The sequence below is a fragment of the Choloepus didactylus genome, chromosome 8, assembly GCF_015220235.1.
Source record: "Choloepus didactylus isolate mChoDid1 chromosome 8, mChoDid1.pri, whole genome shotgun sequence".
Classification (NCBI taxonomy): Eukaryota; Metazoa; Chordata; class Mammalia; order Pilosa; family Megalonychidae; genus Choloepus; species Choloepus didactylus.
This window is the reverse complement of record NC_051314.1, coordinates 410,226-423,047: the sequence shown is the minus strand read 5'-3', so window position 1 is coordinate 423,047 and position 12,822 is coordinate 410,226. Positions and strand designations below refer to the sequence as shown.

The window sequence follows — 12,822 nt, the reverse complement described above, 5'->3', positions numbered from 1 at the left end:
TGTCAGACGAAATAGACATTGTCAAAAAAGATTACAAGGCATGAAGAAGGATATTATATATTGATAAAAAGTTTAATCTAGCAAGACAATACATTGATTATAAGCATATATGAAGTTTATAAATATATGAAGCAAACAAAGAATTGAAGGGAGCAATAGATAGTTCCACGATGATAGCTGGAGACATCAATTCACCACTTGCAATATTTGATTAAACTTCTAAACAGATCAATAAGGAAGGAAAGGACTTGAGCAACACTATCAACCACTTAGGACACTCCACCTGACTATAACGGTACACACGTTCTTCTCTAGGGCACATGGAGCATTTTCCAGGACACACCTTGTCTTAGGTCACAAATCAAATCTTAATAAATTTTAAAAGATTGAAATCATACAAAGTATCTTCTTAACCACAGTGGAATAAGGCTAGAAATCAATAATAGCAGGAAAAATGAAAAGTTTACAAATATCTGGAAATTAAACAACACAGACTTAAACAACCAATGTGTCAAAGAAGAAATCACAAGGAAAATTAGGAAATATCTTGCAATAAATGAAGACAAAACAGAATATACCAAAACTTATGGGTTGCAGCCAAGGCAAGGCTCAGAGGGAAATTTATAGCTCTAAATGCCTACATTAAAAAAGATGGAAAATCAATAACTGAACTTCAAACCCAAAGTTAGTAGAAGGAAGGTGTGCTGGTTTGGTTGTATTATGTCCCCCAAAACTCCATGTTCTTTGATGTAATCTTGTGGGGGCAGATGTATTAGTGTTGATTACGTTGATAATGGATTAGGTTGCTTCCATGGAGATGTGACCCACCCAACTGTGAGTGACACCTTTGGTTAGGGTGTGATCTCTAATTGAATGTTTCCATGGTGTGTGGCCCCGCCCATTCAGTGTGGGCCTTGATTAGTTCACTGGTGTCTTATAAAGGGGCTCACAAACAGAAGGACTTCAGAGCAGCCGCAGCTGAGACACATGTTTTGAAGATGGCTGTTGGAAGCTGACATTGACATTTTGGAGAACGCCATTTTGAAACGCAACGTTGGAGCAAGCAGATGCCAGCCACGTGCCTTCGTAGCTAACAGAGGTTTTTCCAGACACCAATGGCCTTTCTCCAGTGAAGGTACCTTGTTGTTGATGCCTTAACTAGGACACTTTATGGCCTTAAGACTGTAACTTTGTAACCAAATAAACCACCTTTATAAAAGCCAATCCATTTCTGGTATGTTGCATTCTGGCAGCATTAGCAAACTGGAACAGAAGGAAATAATAAAGATTGGAGCAGATACAGAGAATAGAAAAACAATAAAGAGAATCAACAAAACCAAAAGTTTTTTTTTTTTTAATAGATCAATACAATTGACAAATCTGTAGCCACACTGAATGAGAGAGAGAGAGGGAGGGAACAAAAACAAGGAATGAATGAATGTGGGGACATCGTTACTGACTTCACAGAAATTAAAAGGATTACAAGAGGGTACTAAGAACAATTATATGCCAATAAATTGGAAAACCCAGATGAAGTGGACAAATTCTCAGAAACATACAAATAATCTAATCTGATACGGGAGGAAATAGAAAATCTCAATATATATGTAAAAAATGAAGAGATTAAAGCAGTAATCACAAAACCTCCCAGAAAGAAAAGCCCAGGACTGGATGATTTCACTGCTGAATTCTACCAGGCAATTAAAGAACACTTAACAAAAAATTAAGAGGGATTACTTCCTAACTCATTTTATGAAGCCAGGAACCCTGACACCAAAGCTTTATAAAGATGGCACAAGCAAAGAAAATTACAGAGCAATATCCCTAAGAATATAGTTTTAGTTTCCTTGGCTGTTCAAGCAAATACCAGGTAATGGTAGATAGGTATCTACTGCTCCACCAACCAGCCATTTCCCAGTCCCTCTCCCCCAGCCTCCCTATTCCTTGAGACACAGAAATATTGAAATTAGGCCAATTAATAAGAATGTAAAATGTAAACAGGTGCATTGTCAATGAGCAGTAATATTTTTTCCTTGTCAGTCTAGCTAAAGATTTGTCATTTTATTGATCTCTTCAAATAACTTTTAGTTTCATTGATTCTTTATATTGTTTTTTTATCCTCAATTTCATTTATCTATGCTCTGATATTTATTTTCTTTCTTCTGCTTATTTTGGTTTGCTCTTTTTTCTAGACCTTCCAGGTGTAAGGTTAACTCACTGATTTGAGATCTTTCTTCTTGTGATGGTTAGGTTCCTGTGTCAACTTGGCCAGGTGACCCAGCTGTCTGGTCAAGCAAACACTGGCCTAACAATGGCTGTGAGGACGTTTGTGGCTGGTTTATTAAATCATCAGTCAATTGACTGCAGCTGTGACTGATGACTCACCAAAGGGTGTGCCTTCCACAATGAGAGAATGCAACTGGCTGGATTTGATCCAATTAATCAGTTGAAGACTTATAAGCGAGACAGATAGAGGACCTTCACTTCTTCTTCGGCTGCCCAGTGAAGCATTTCCTGAGGAGTTCGTTGAAGTTGCCGGTTCATTTCCTGAGGAGTTCATCGGACATATTCCTTGGAGTTGACAGTTTGTTGACTGCTCTACAGAATTTGGACTCGTGCATACCCACAGTTGCTTTTTGCTTCAAGACCTCTACAAGACCTGCATGTTGGAACAAGCAGATGCCAGCCACGTGCCTTCCCAGCTAACAGGTTTTCTGGACACCATTGGCCATCCTCCAGTGAAGGTATCCAATTACTGATGTGTTACCTTGGACACTTTATGGCCTTAAACTGTAACTGTGTAACCAAATAAACCCCCTTTTATAAAAGCCAGTCCATCTCTGGTGTTTTGCATTCCAGCAGCATTAGCAAACTAGAACAGATTTTGGTACCACAGAAGTGGGGTGCTTTTGCTGCTGAGTTTGCGAATACCACACATGTTGGAGTGGCTTTTTAAATGGACAAGGGGAAGATTCTGGAAGAATTGTGAGGAGATTGATAGAAAAGGCCTAAACTGCTTTGAAGAGACTGTTTGTGGAAATATGGACTCTAAAGATACTTCTGATGAGGCCTTGAACAGAAATGATGAATGTGTTGTTGCAAACTGGAAGAAAGGTGATCCTTGTTTTAAAGTGGCAGAGAATTTGGCAAAATTGAGTCCTGGTGTCAGATGGAAGGAAGAATTTGAAAGCGACAACCTGGAATACTTAGCTGAGGAGATCTCCAGACTATGTGTGGAGGACATACCCTGGCTTCTTCTTGCAGCTTATAGTAAAATGCGAGCAGAGAGAGATAAACTTAGAACTGAACTCTTGGGTTCAAAGAAACCAGAAGCTGATGGCTTGGAAAATTACGAGCTTCCAGGGGGTGGGATCCCAGAAGCTACAGCCCAATGTGAGGATGTAACCAAACATGGAACCCAGCTGCCATTTCAGTACAAGCCAAGATTGGAGATGGAATTATCCAGAAAGGATTTGTGGAAAGTCCTATTGTCTGATGGCTTTGACCCCTGCATGCTTCATGCAAAGCCAACAGAATTTTTGCGAGATCTTGACAGACAGAGCCATTGCCAGTCTGGACTGGAGAAGACAGACAAGGAACAAACTGAAGGAAAAATTTCTTCAAAGACAAAGCCATGGAGGTTGATGTCTGGAGTCAAGAGGTCTTGGGCTGGGAGAGTGGAGTGGCCCACACGCATGGAAAGGGTGAGTTTGCCCTGGAGGTCGAGGGCGGGCCTTCCGCCTCGATGCTCAGGAAATGTTTTGCCACCCCAAGCCCCAAAGAGGGTGGAGCACATTCCCAGGGAATTGGGGAGAGCCTGGCTGCCACCACACTGTTCTGAAGGGGTTGAGAATGTGCCCCGGAGATGGAAGGGAATCTGGGAGCTGCCCTGATGTTTGAGGAGAGTGGGGCTGAGAAGGTGGTCTCCCCGATGTGTGGGTATGTTGGAGCACTCACCCAAGTGTTTGGAGAGGAAAGGGCTGCCACAAAGGCCCTTAGGAAGGGTTAGACTCCTGATCTCTCAAGCCCCAAGGATGCAACGTCATTCTGTAAATGACTCTCAGACTTTGAAATCTAATGGAGTTTGTCCTGCAGGTTTTAGGAACTGTTTTGGTCCTGTTAACCCTGTTTTGCTTACTCTTTCTCCTTATGGCAATGGGAATGTTTATCCTATGAATGTCCCTTCTTTGTATATTGGAAGCATATAACTTGTTCTAAGTCCACAGATCCAAAGCTAAAGGAGAATTATGCCTTAGGACCTACCACGCCTGTAATTGATTTTGATAGGATCTTGTACTTAACTTTTGTTACTGAAGTGATTTAAGTTTTTGTGATACTGTGATGGAATGAATGTATTTTGTATTTGGAAAGATAATGTCATTTTGGGGTCCAGGGGGTGGAATGTGCCAGTTTGAGTGTATTGTATCCCCCAAACACCATTATCTTTGATGTAGTCTTGTGGGGCAGACATTTTGGTGCTGATTAGATTTGCTTGGAATGTGCCACACCCAGCGGTGGGTGATGATTCTGATGAGATGTTCCCATGGAGGCGTGGCCCCGCCTATTCAGGGTGGGACTTGATCAGTGGAGCCATATAAATGAGCTGACTCAGAGAGAAGGAACTCAGTGCAGCTGTGAGTGACATTTTGAAGAGGAGCAAGCTTGCTAGAGAGGAACGTCCTTGGAGAAAGCCATTTTGAAACCAGAACTTTGGAGCACACGCCAGCCACGTGCCTTCCCAGCTAACAGAGGTTTTCCGGACACCATTGGCCATCCTCCAGTGAAGGTACCCAATTACTGATATGTTACCTTGGACACTTTATGGCCTTAAGACTGTAACTGTGTAGCCAAATAAACCCCCTGTTTATAAAAGCCAGTCCATCTCTGGTGTTTTGCATTCCACAACATTAGCAAACTAGAACAGATTTTGGTACCAAGAGTGGGTTAGCATTTAGAGATATAAATTTCCCTCTCAGGACTGCATTTGTTGCATCCCATAAGTTGTGGCATGCAAATTTCCTGTTATTTCTTCTTTGATCCATTGGTTCTTTAGACTGTATTGTTTTATGTCCACATATTTGTGAATTTTCCAGTTCTCCATCTGTTATTGACTTCCAATGTCATTCCATTATGGCTAGAGAATAAACATATGATTTCAATATTTTAAAATTTATTGAGAATTACTTTGTGACCTAATATGTGGTCCATCCTAGAGAACAATCCTTGTGCACTAGAGAAGGATGTATCCTGCTGTTGTTGGTTTGAAGAGTTCTATGTTGTTTTTCAGCATTGTCCAAGTCTTCTATTTCCTTACTGATTTCCTGTCTAGTTGTTCTGTCCATTATTAAGTGGCATATTAAAGTCTCTAGTATTAATGTAGAACTGTCTTTTTCTCCCTTGAAATATGTCAGTATTTGCTTCACATATTTTGGGGTTCTGTTCTTAAGTGCATATATATTTATAATTGTTATGTCTTCTTATTGAATTGATCCCTTTATCTGTATATAATGTCCATCTTTGTCCCCTGTAACAGTATTTTTTAGTTAAAGTCTATTTTATCTGACATTAATATAGCTACCCCAGGTCTCTTTTGGTTACTAGTTGCATGGTATATATTTTTTTCCATCCTTTCACTTTCAACCCACTTATATCTTTGAATTTAAGGTGGGTCCCTTGTAAACAGCATATATTTGGGTTATGCTTTTATATTTATTGTGCCAGTATCTCCCTTTTGACTGGATGGTTTAATCCATTTACATTTAAAGTAACTATTGATAAGGCAGTATTTTCCTTTGCCATTTTGCTATTTAGTCTTTGTAAGTCTTATACCCTTATAGTCCCTTAATTCTTACATTAATGCCACTTTCATATTTATTTTTTTTGTACTGTGCCATATTGAGTCCCCTCTCATTTCTTTCTGGCTATATTTTTCATATATATATTTCTTGTGGTTACCATGGGGTCTAAAATTTAACACACTAAATATATAACAATCATATTTAATTTGATAGCAACTTGACTTCAATAGCATACACATATATTGTTCCTAAATACCTCCATGCTCCCCCGCCCCCCTTTTTGGTACTTTTTACAAATTATATCTTTGTACATTGTATGACCAAAACCACAGATATTGTGAATTTATGCATTTTCATTTTAGCACCTATAAGAAGTGGAGTTACATACCAAAAAATACAATACAATAGTACTGGTGTTCATAATTACCCATATGGCTCCCTTTACCAGAGATCTTTATTTTTTATGCTGCTTGGAAACACTATCTTGTGTCCTCTCCTTTCAGTCTGAAGAATTTCCTTTAGCATTGCTTGTAGGGAAGGTCTAATGGTGATGAACTCCCTTGGCTTTTATTTCACTGGGAATTTCATAATTTCTCCCTCTTTCCCTAATTTTTAAAAGACAATCTCACTAGATACAAAATTCTCAGCTGGCAGTTGTTTACTTTCAGCGCTTTAAGTATTTCAACCCACTGCCTCTTGCCTCCATGGTTTCTGATGAGAAATCAGCATTTAGTCTAACTGGGACTCCCTTGTACATAACACATTGCTTTCCTCTTGCAGCTTTTAGATCTCTCTCCTTGTCCTTTGCATTTGGCAGTTTGACCAACATGCATCTGGACATATTTCCCTTTGTGCAGGTTTGGAACTGTTATGTACCTCCAGAAAATACCATGTTCTTTTAATCCATTCTTGTGGGTGCAGACCTGTTGTAGGGTGGGACCTTTTGAGTAGGTTGTTTCCATGGAGATGTGACACCGCCCATTCAAGATGGGTCTTAATCCTTTGCTGGAGTCCTTTCAGAGAGGTCTTGGAGAGAGAGAAAGAGAGATTAGAAAGAAAATGCCGTGGGAGAAGCAAGAAGTACCAACAGAAACTGAGAGAGCCATTTTGAAACCAGGGCCCAGGAGAGAAGGACCAGCAGATGTGGCCATGTGCCTTCCCATGTGACAGAGGAGCCCTGGATGCCAGCAGCCTTTCTTCAGAGAAGGTTATCTACCTCCTGATGCCTTAATTTGGACATTTTCATGGCCTTAGAAGTGTACATTTGTAAACTAATAAATCCCCATTGAAAAAGCCAACTCATTTGTGGTATATTGCAGTCTGGCAGCTTTAGGAAACTGTAACACCCTTCAGGTTTATCCTGTTTGGTATTCATTGGGATTCTTGGATCTGCATATTGAAGTCTTCTGTCAATTTTTGGAAGTTTTCTGTCATTATTTCTTTGAATATTCCTCTACTCCTTTCTCTCCTCCCTCTGGGACTCCCAATAGCATATGTTCTAGTTTGCTCATGCTGCCAGAATGCAAAACACCAGAAGTGGATCGGCTTTTATAAAAAGGGGGTTTATTTGGTTACAAAGTTGCAGTCTTAAGGCCGTAAAATGTCCAAGGTAATGCATCAACAATCAAGTACCTTCACTAGAGGATGGCCAATGGTGTTCAGAAAATCTGTTAGCTGAGAAGGCATGCAGCTGGCATCTGCTCCAAAGTTCTGGTTTCAAAATGGCTTTCTCCCAGGACATTCCTCTCTAGACTGCAGTTCCTCAAAAATGTCACTCTTAGTTGCTCTTGGGCGTTTTTCCTCTTAGCTTCTCCGGAGCAAAAGTCTGCTTTCAATGGCTGTCTTCAAACTGTCTCTCGTCTGCAGCTCCTTTCTCAGTTCCTGTGCATTCTTCAAAGTGTCCCTCTTGACTGTAGCTCCTCTTCACAATGTCACTCTCTCAGCAGCACTGAGTTCCTTCTGTTTGTCAGCTCATTTATATGGCTCCAGTGATTAATTTAGACCCACCCTGAATGGGCGGGGCCACACCTCCATGGAAATTATCCAACCAAAGTCATCACCCACAGTTGGGTAGGGTGCATCTCCACGGAAACACTCAAAGGATTACAATCTAATCAACACGAATATGTCTGCCCACATAAGATTACATCAAAGAATATGGCTTTTTCTGTGGGACATAATATATATTCAAACTGGCACAGCATATATTGGTATGCTTGGTGGTGTCCCACAGGTCTCTTAGGCTATTTTTGCTTTTTCTATTTTTTTCTTTCTGCTTCTCATCCTGACTCATTTCAACTGTCTTGTCTTTGAATTCACTGATTCTTCTTTTGGTTCCTGTCTGCTGTCAACACCCTCCTTATCGGTTTTTAAAGTCTGTGTCAGGTGTGTCCACAGTCTGGTCTACTTCACTGATATTTCTGGATTTGTACCCTCTTCCTTTGGATGGGCCATCATTTCCTGTTTCTTTGTTCATCCTGTAATCTTTTATTGCATACTATACTTTTTAATATTTTAATGTTAACTCTGGGATTTATTCCCGAGATGTCTGTTTCTTGAGTTTGTATCCAGCTAGTGATAGGACAGAGATTTTCTTGAGTGTCATGTGCTCATGAAACCAAGCAAAGCTAAGCAAAAAACACCTTTCACCATCTTTCAACTTGGCTTTGCATTGCTGATGCTCTCCCTCCTTTCAGGAAGGTCAGCCCAAGGTGAATGCAGAGCACAGGGGCCTCCCTGTCTTCTCTGAGCCTGTCGTCTTGTCCTGGGCTTGTACTTGCTGGTGGTCTTAGGAGTTCCCCTGTTTACAGGAGTTTGAAGGCTCCTTCTATTTCCCAGGAAACAGACCTTCTCCCTCTCCTGGGTCTTCCACTGCCTGTCTTAATTGTTTCTTACTCTACTTTCATTGTCTCAAGCTGCTTTTGCCTATAGGGCAAATTCTGTGAGAGGGGGGCACACCAGAGAGGAATTCGCCATGTCAGTCTTAAAAATATGCAATGCTTTACCAATGTGTGTGTCATCCTTGTACAGGGACCGTGCTAATCTCTGTGTTGTTCCAATTTTAGTATATGTGCTGCCAAAGGGAGGACTATCAATACTTTTTAAAAAATATTACATCCTACATTTTAAATCATTACTTTTTATGCATTTGCATTTTAAATACTGTAAGAAATAAAAAGTGTATTTGCATATCAAAACCACAGCAGTACTGGCAATAATAATTACCCATGTGGTTACCTTTACCAGAGCTCTTTATTTCTTTATCCCAATTTGATCTACTGTCTAGTGTCCTTTTCTTTCACTCTGAAGAACTCCTTTCACATTGTTTGTAGGGCAGGTCTAGTATGAAAAATCTCCTCAGCTTTTGTTTATCTGGAAATGTCTAAATCCATTTTTAAAAGACAGTTTTGCCAGACATAAAGCTTTGGGTTGTTTTTTTTTTTTTCTTTCAGCACTTTTAAAAAATTTCATCCCATTGTTTTCTTGTCCCTGTGGTTTTTTATGAGAATATGGCATTTGATCATATTGTATGTGAAAAATTGCTGCCCTCTTGCAGCTTTCAAGATTCTTTGTTTTCAGCATTCAACAGTTTGATTATAATGTTTTTGGGTATGGACCTCTTCAAATGTATCCTGTTTGGGCTTGTTGGGCTTATTTTATTTGTATATTCATGTCTTTTTTTTTAAATTAAATTTGGGGACCTTTCAGCCATTATTTCTTTGAATATTTTCTATGCCCTTTTCTCTCTTTCTTCTGCTTCTCAGACTCCCACAATGTATATACATTGGTGTGCTTGATGGTATCCTAAATGTCTTTTAAGCTCTGTTCACTTATCTTCATTCTTTTTTTTTCTTTCCCTCAGCTTGAATAATTTCAGTGGTTTCATCTTCAAGTTCACTGATGCTTTCTTCTGCCAGCTCTAATCTGCTGTTGAACTACTCTGGGGAATTTTTTGTTACTGTGGTATTGAGCTCTGTTTGGTTCCTTCTCAAGACTTCTATCTCTTTATTGATATTTTCTTCATGTTTACCTATCTTTTCTTGATTTCCTTTAGTTCATTGTCCCTGTTCTTCTTTAGCTCTCCATGCATATTTGAGTCCATTTTTTAAGTCTTTGGTATGTCCAAAGTCTGGTTTTCTTCATTTTTGGATTTTGAGGTTTTATCTTGTTTCTTCATCATTTCCTGATTTGCCTTGTAATCTTTTTTTTTTTTTTTGCACACTGCACATTTTAATGCGTTAACTCTGAGATTCAGTCCCTGAGCTGTCTGTTCCTTAAGTTTGTATCCAGCTACTGATAGTCCAGAAATTTCGGTGAGTGCTAGGAGCTAACAAAAACAAAGGTAACAAACACCTTTCACTCTTTGCAAACTGGCTCTGTGTTGGCTGGTGCTCACCTTTAGATCTTACCCTCCTTCCAATGAACTTGAACATCACCCTGAGATGAAAGTGCAGGGTCTTCTCTGGTCTTTTCTGGACATGCATCTTGTCCTGGGCATAGGCTTATGGCCCTAAGAACTCCCCCATTGTCTGAACGTCCCCTCTTCTCCCCCTGAAATGGCCTTTCCCAGTCCCAGGTGCTCTATTATTTGTCTTAAAGCTGATAATCCTTTGCCCCCAGCCACTGCACTTTGATTGATTTAGCTATCTGCAGCTATTTCTGCATGTATGACAAGTTCTGAGATGGTGAGCCCGAGATGACTGTCCTGATTCAGTCCTTCCTGCTGCCACCAGCTAGACTGGCACAGACATGCACACATCCCAGTATGTGCATAGGGTTTACTCTGCTCCGTCTGGAGCAGGACCAGGGGCCTGCTCTGAAAGTGTGGGCTGGCTCCACCCTGAGCCAGGGAGGAGGTGGGGGACAGCAAGGGCACTAGAAGACCCCACTGTTTTAAAGTTGCCCTTTTTCTTGATTCAGCACTCCCTTAATTACTGCAACCATTTAACTGTTTTCTGGAGTTCTGAGGAAGGTGCTCTGCCAGTCTTTGCTAGTCATTCAAAGATTCTGGGGGGGACAGAAGGCTAGGAGTGTTTCACACTGCCATTTCGATCAGCTGGAAGTCACGTGCTGGGATTTCATTGCCATTACATTGACTCTGCTAATCATTTTAGGGACAATTGACATATTCATGATATTTAGTTTTCCAATCCATGATTGCAGTAAATGTCTACATCAACTTAGAATTATTTTTAAATTATAAGCTTACATTTAAACTGAATTTTGCAATTGATTCAAGAATTAAACAGTATATATTCTTTCCCTTGGAATATGAGGAAATTTTCATGTTTTATCTCTTCCCTCTCTCCTTTCTTATACTTGGTTAGTATTTAAAATTTTATTTTATGCCTCCTCTATTCCAAGACTCCTTATTAATACTTGTAATAAACTTTACAGCCACATTGTCAATAATTATTTAAATAAGTTTTTTCAATGTCACATTTTAAAGTCATGTACAAGTTTTGTCCATCATTCCCATATTGTTGAACACTTATGGATTTCATTTTTGTATTATCAACCATACTGTGCTGCTTATCTTATAAATCTTTCTTTTGCATAAAGCCTTTTCCACATCAGATGAATTTCTTAAAAGCTATTATGCCAGATATTATTAATATTTTCTAGGGTTAAAAATTATTCTAGATTTAGACATTTAAAATACATATATACTTTTTAAAATAAATAGTATTGTACCATAATAATATTACATTCTTTGTTTTATGTCCTCACTTCTGATTATACAATAATTTTTGCTTTAAAAAAATTCCCATAACAGAGAAACCTCATGCTGGTTGGTTTTATTGTTCTCCACCATTTTAGGTGTATTAGCTTGTCCCCTTTCTTTAGCTCTCTCTTTGGAATTATGCTCTTCCTCTACTAAGTGTTTTGGAAAAGGCACCACAGTGGCTGGGCCCTGCCCAGCTTTGCCCGGACTCAGTGACCAGCCTGCAGTGAGCCCCTTGCAGCCCTGCTTGTCCTGCTTGTCCTGCCTGTCCTGCCTCTGAGGAAACAAAGGCTTCAGGGACATGGGCCTACACCCGACCCATTTTCCTGTGTAGACCGGGACACGATGCCCTGTCTCCAGTGGCTGAATGGCCTCAGCAGGCAGCTGGCAAAAGGTTGCTGAAGGCGAGATCTCAGCAGGACTATTTTCTTGGTTTTATGTTTTCCTTGACGGTAATTTGTCATATTTACACTATCACAAATAGTGGTAACAATGAGAACAATTATGTTTCACAATCTGTGTAGGTGATCTCGAGTTCTTTTAAAGTGTCGTCACCTTTCTAACGGTACTGCATTTTTCCTCTCACCTGTGTCTGCTGCTGCACCTGTGCACCCCTCACGGGCCCTGGCACTCGTGTGACGTTCGTGGAATGGTTTCCTCTGCTCGGTGCTCCCCACCGCGGAGCCTGAGAACACTAGGTGGACACTGCTCCGTCCCCTGACGCACAGCCTGGGGGCTCAGCGAGGCTGCCAGGGAGGACGCAGCCCTGAGCGTCATGAAAGGGTGTCGCGTCCATCCTCGGAAATTCTTTGGACCAAAACTTAACCACGAGAGGCAGAGCCTGGGACTCAGCAGAGAATAGCGAGAGTAGCTAGAAACGCTTCGTCAAACTAAGGGCCACCTTAAGGCCTGAGGGGCCCCCACCCTCTTACCATCACCCAGTAGGCCCCGGGGGAGCTGGGAAGGGGCCAGGTGGGGTGAGATGCCTGCCGCTCACCAGAGCCAGGCTGGGTGACAGGGACGCCCCATGCCATCTCCTTGCTGCCCGAGCCAGGGAGAAGTCCCCGGAGCTAGTTTGTCCCCGAGGAAGGAAAAGTCTGTTTCCACGTTCTGGGGGCCCTGCCTTTGTCCCGGGACCCCAGCCTCTGTTCCGCCTCTGGGCTCTGCCTGGCAGCTGTCCCAAGGCTCACTCCTGAGAGCAGCTGAAGTGAGAAGCAGATGGAGAGACAGGGCTCCTCCCCAGAAACCAAACCCTGCCAGAGACACCCTGGGCTGGCGGGGGTGCGTCTGCAGGGGCAG

The 12,822-nt window shown here is 41.2% G+C and overlaps 1 protein-coding gene and 1 non-coding gene across 3 annotated transcripts in view; both read right to left on the bottom strand.

Moving 5' to 3' along the window:
* The window catches only part of ODF3B (outer dense fiber of sperm tails 3B), a 46,105-nt gene that overhangs the window by 2,787 nt on the left and 30,496 nt on the right, over nt 1–12,822 (bottom strand). The gene's annotated exons all lie outside the window — the stretch shown is intronic.
* Nucleotides 8,784–8,887, bottom strand: LOC119543597. Its single transcript, XR_005218661.1, has one exon. It is a non-coding gene; the product is annotated as a U6 spliceosomal RNA (small nuclear RNA).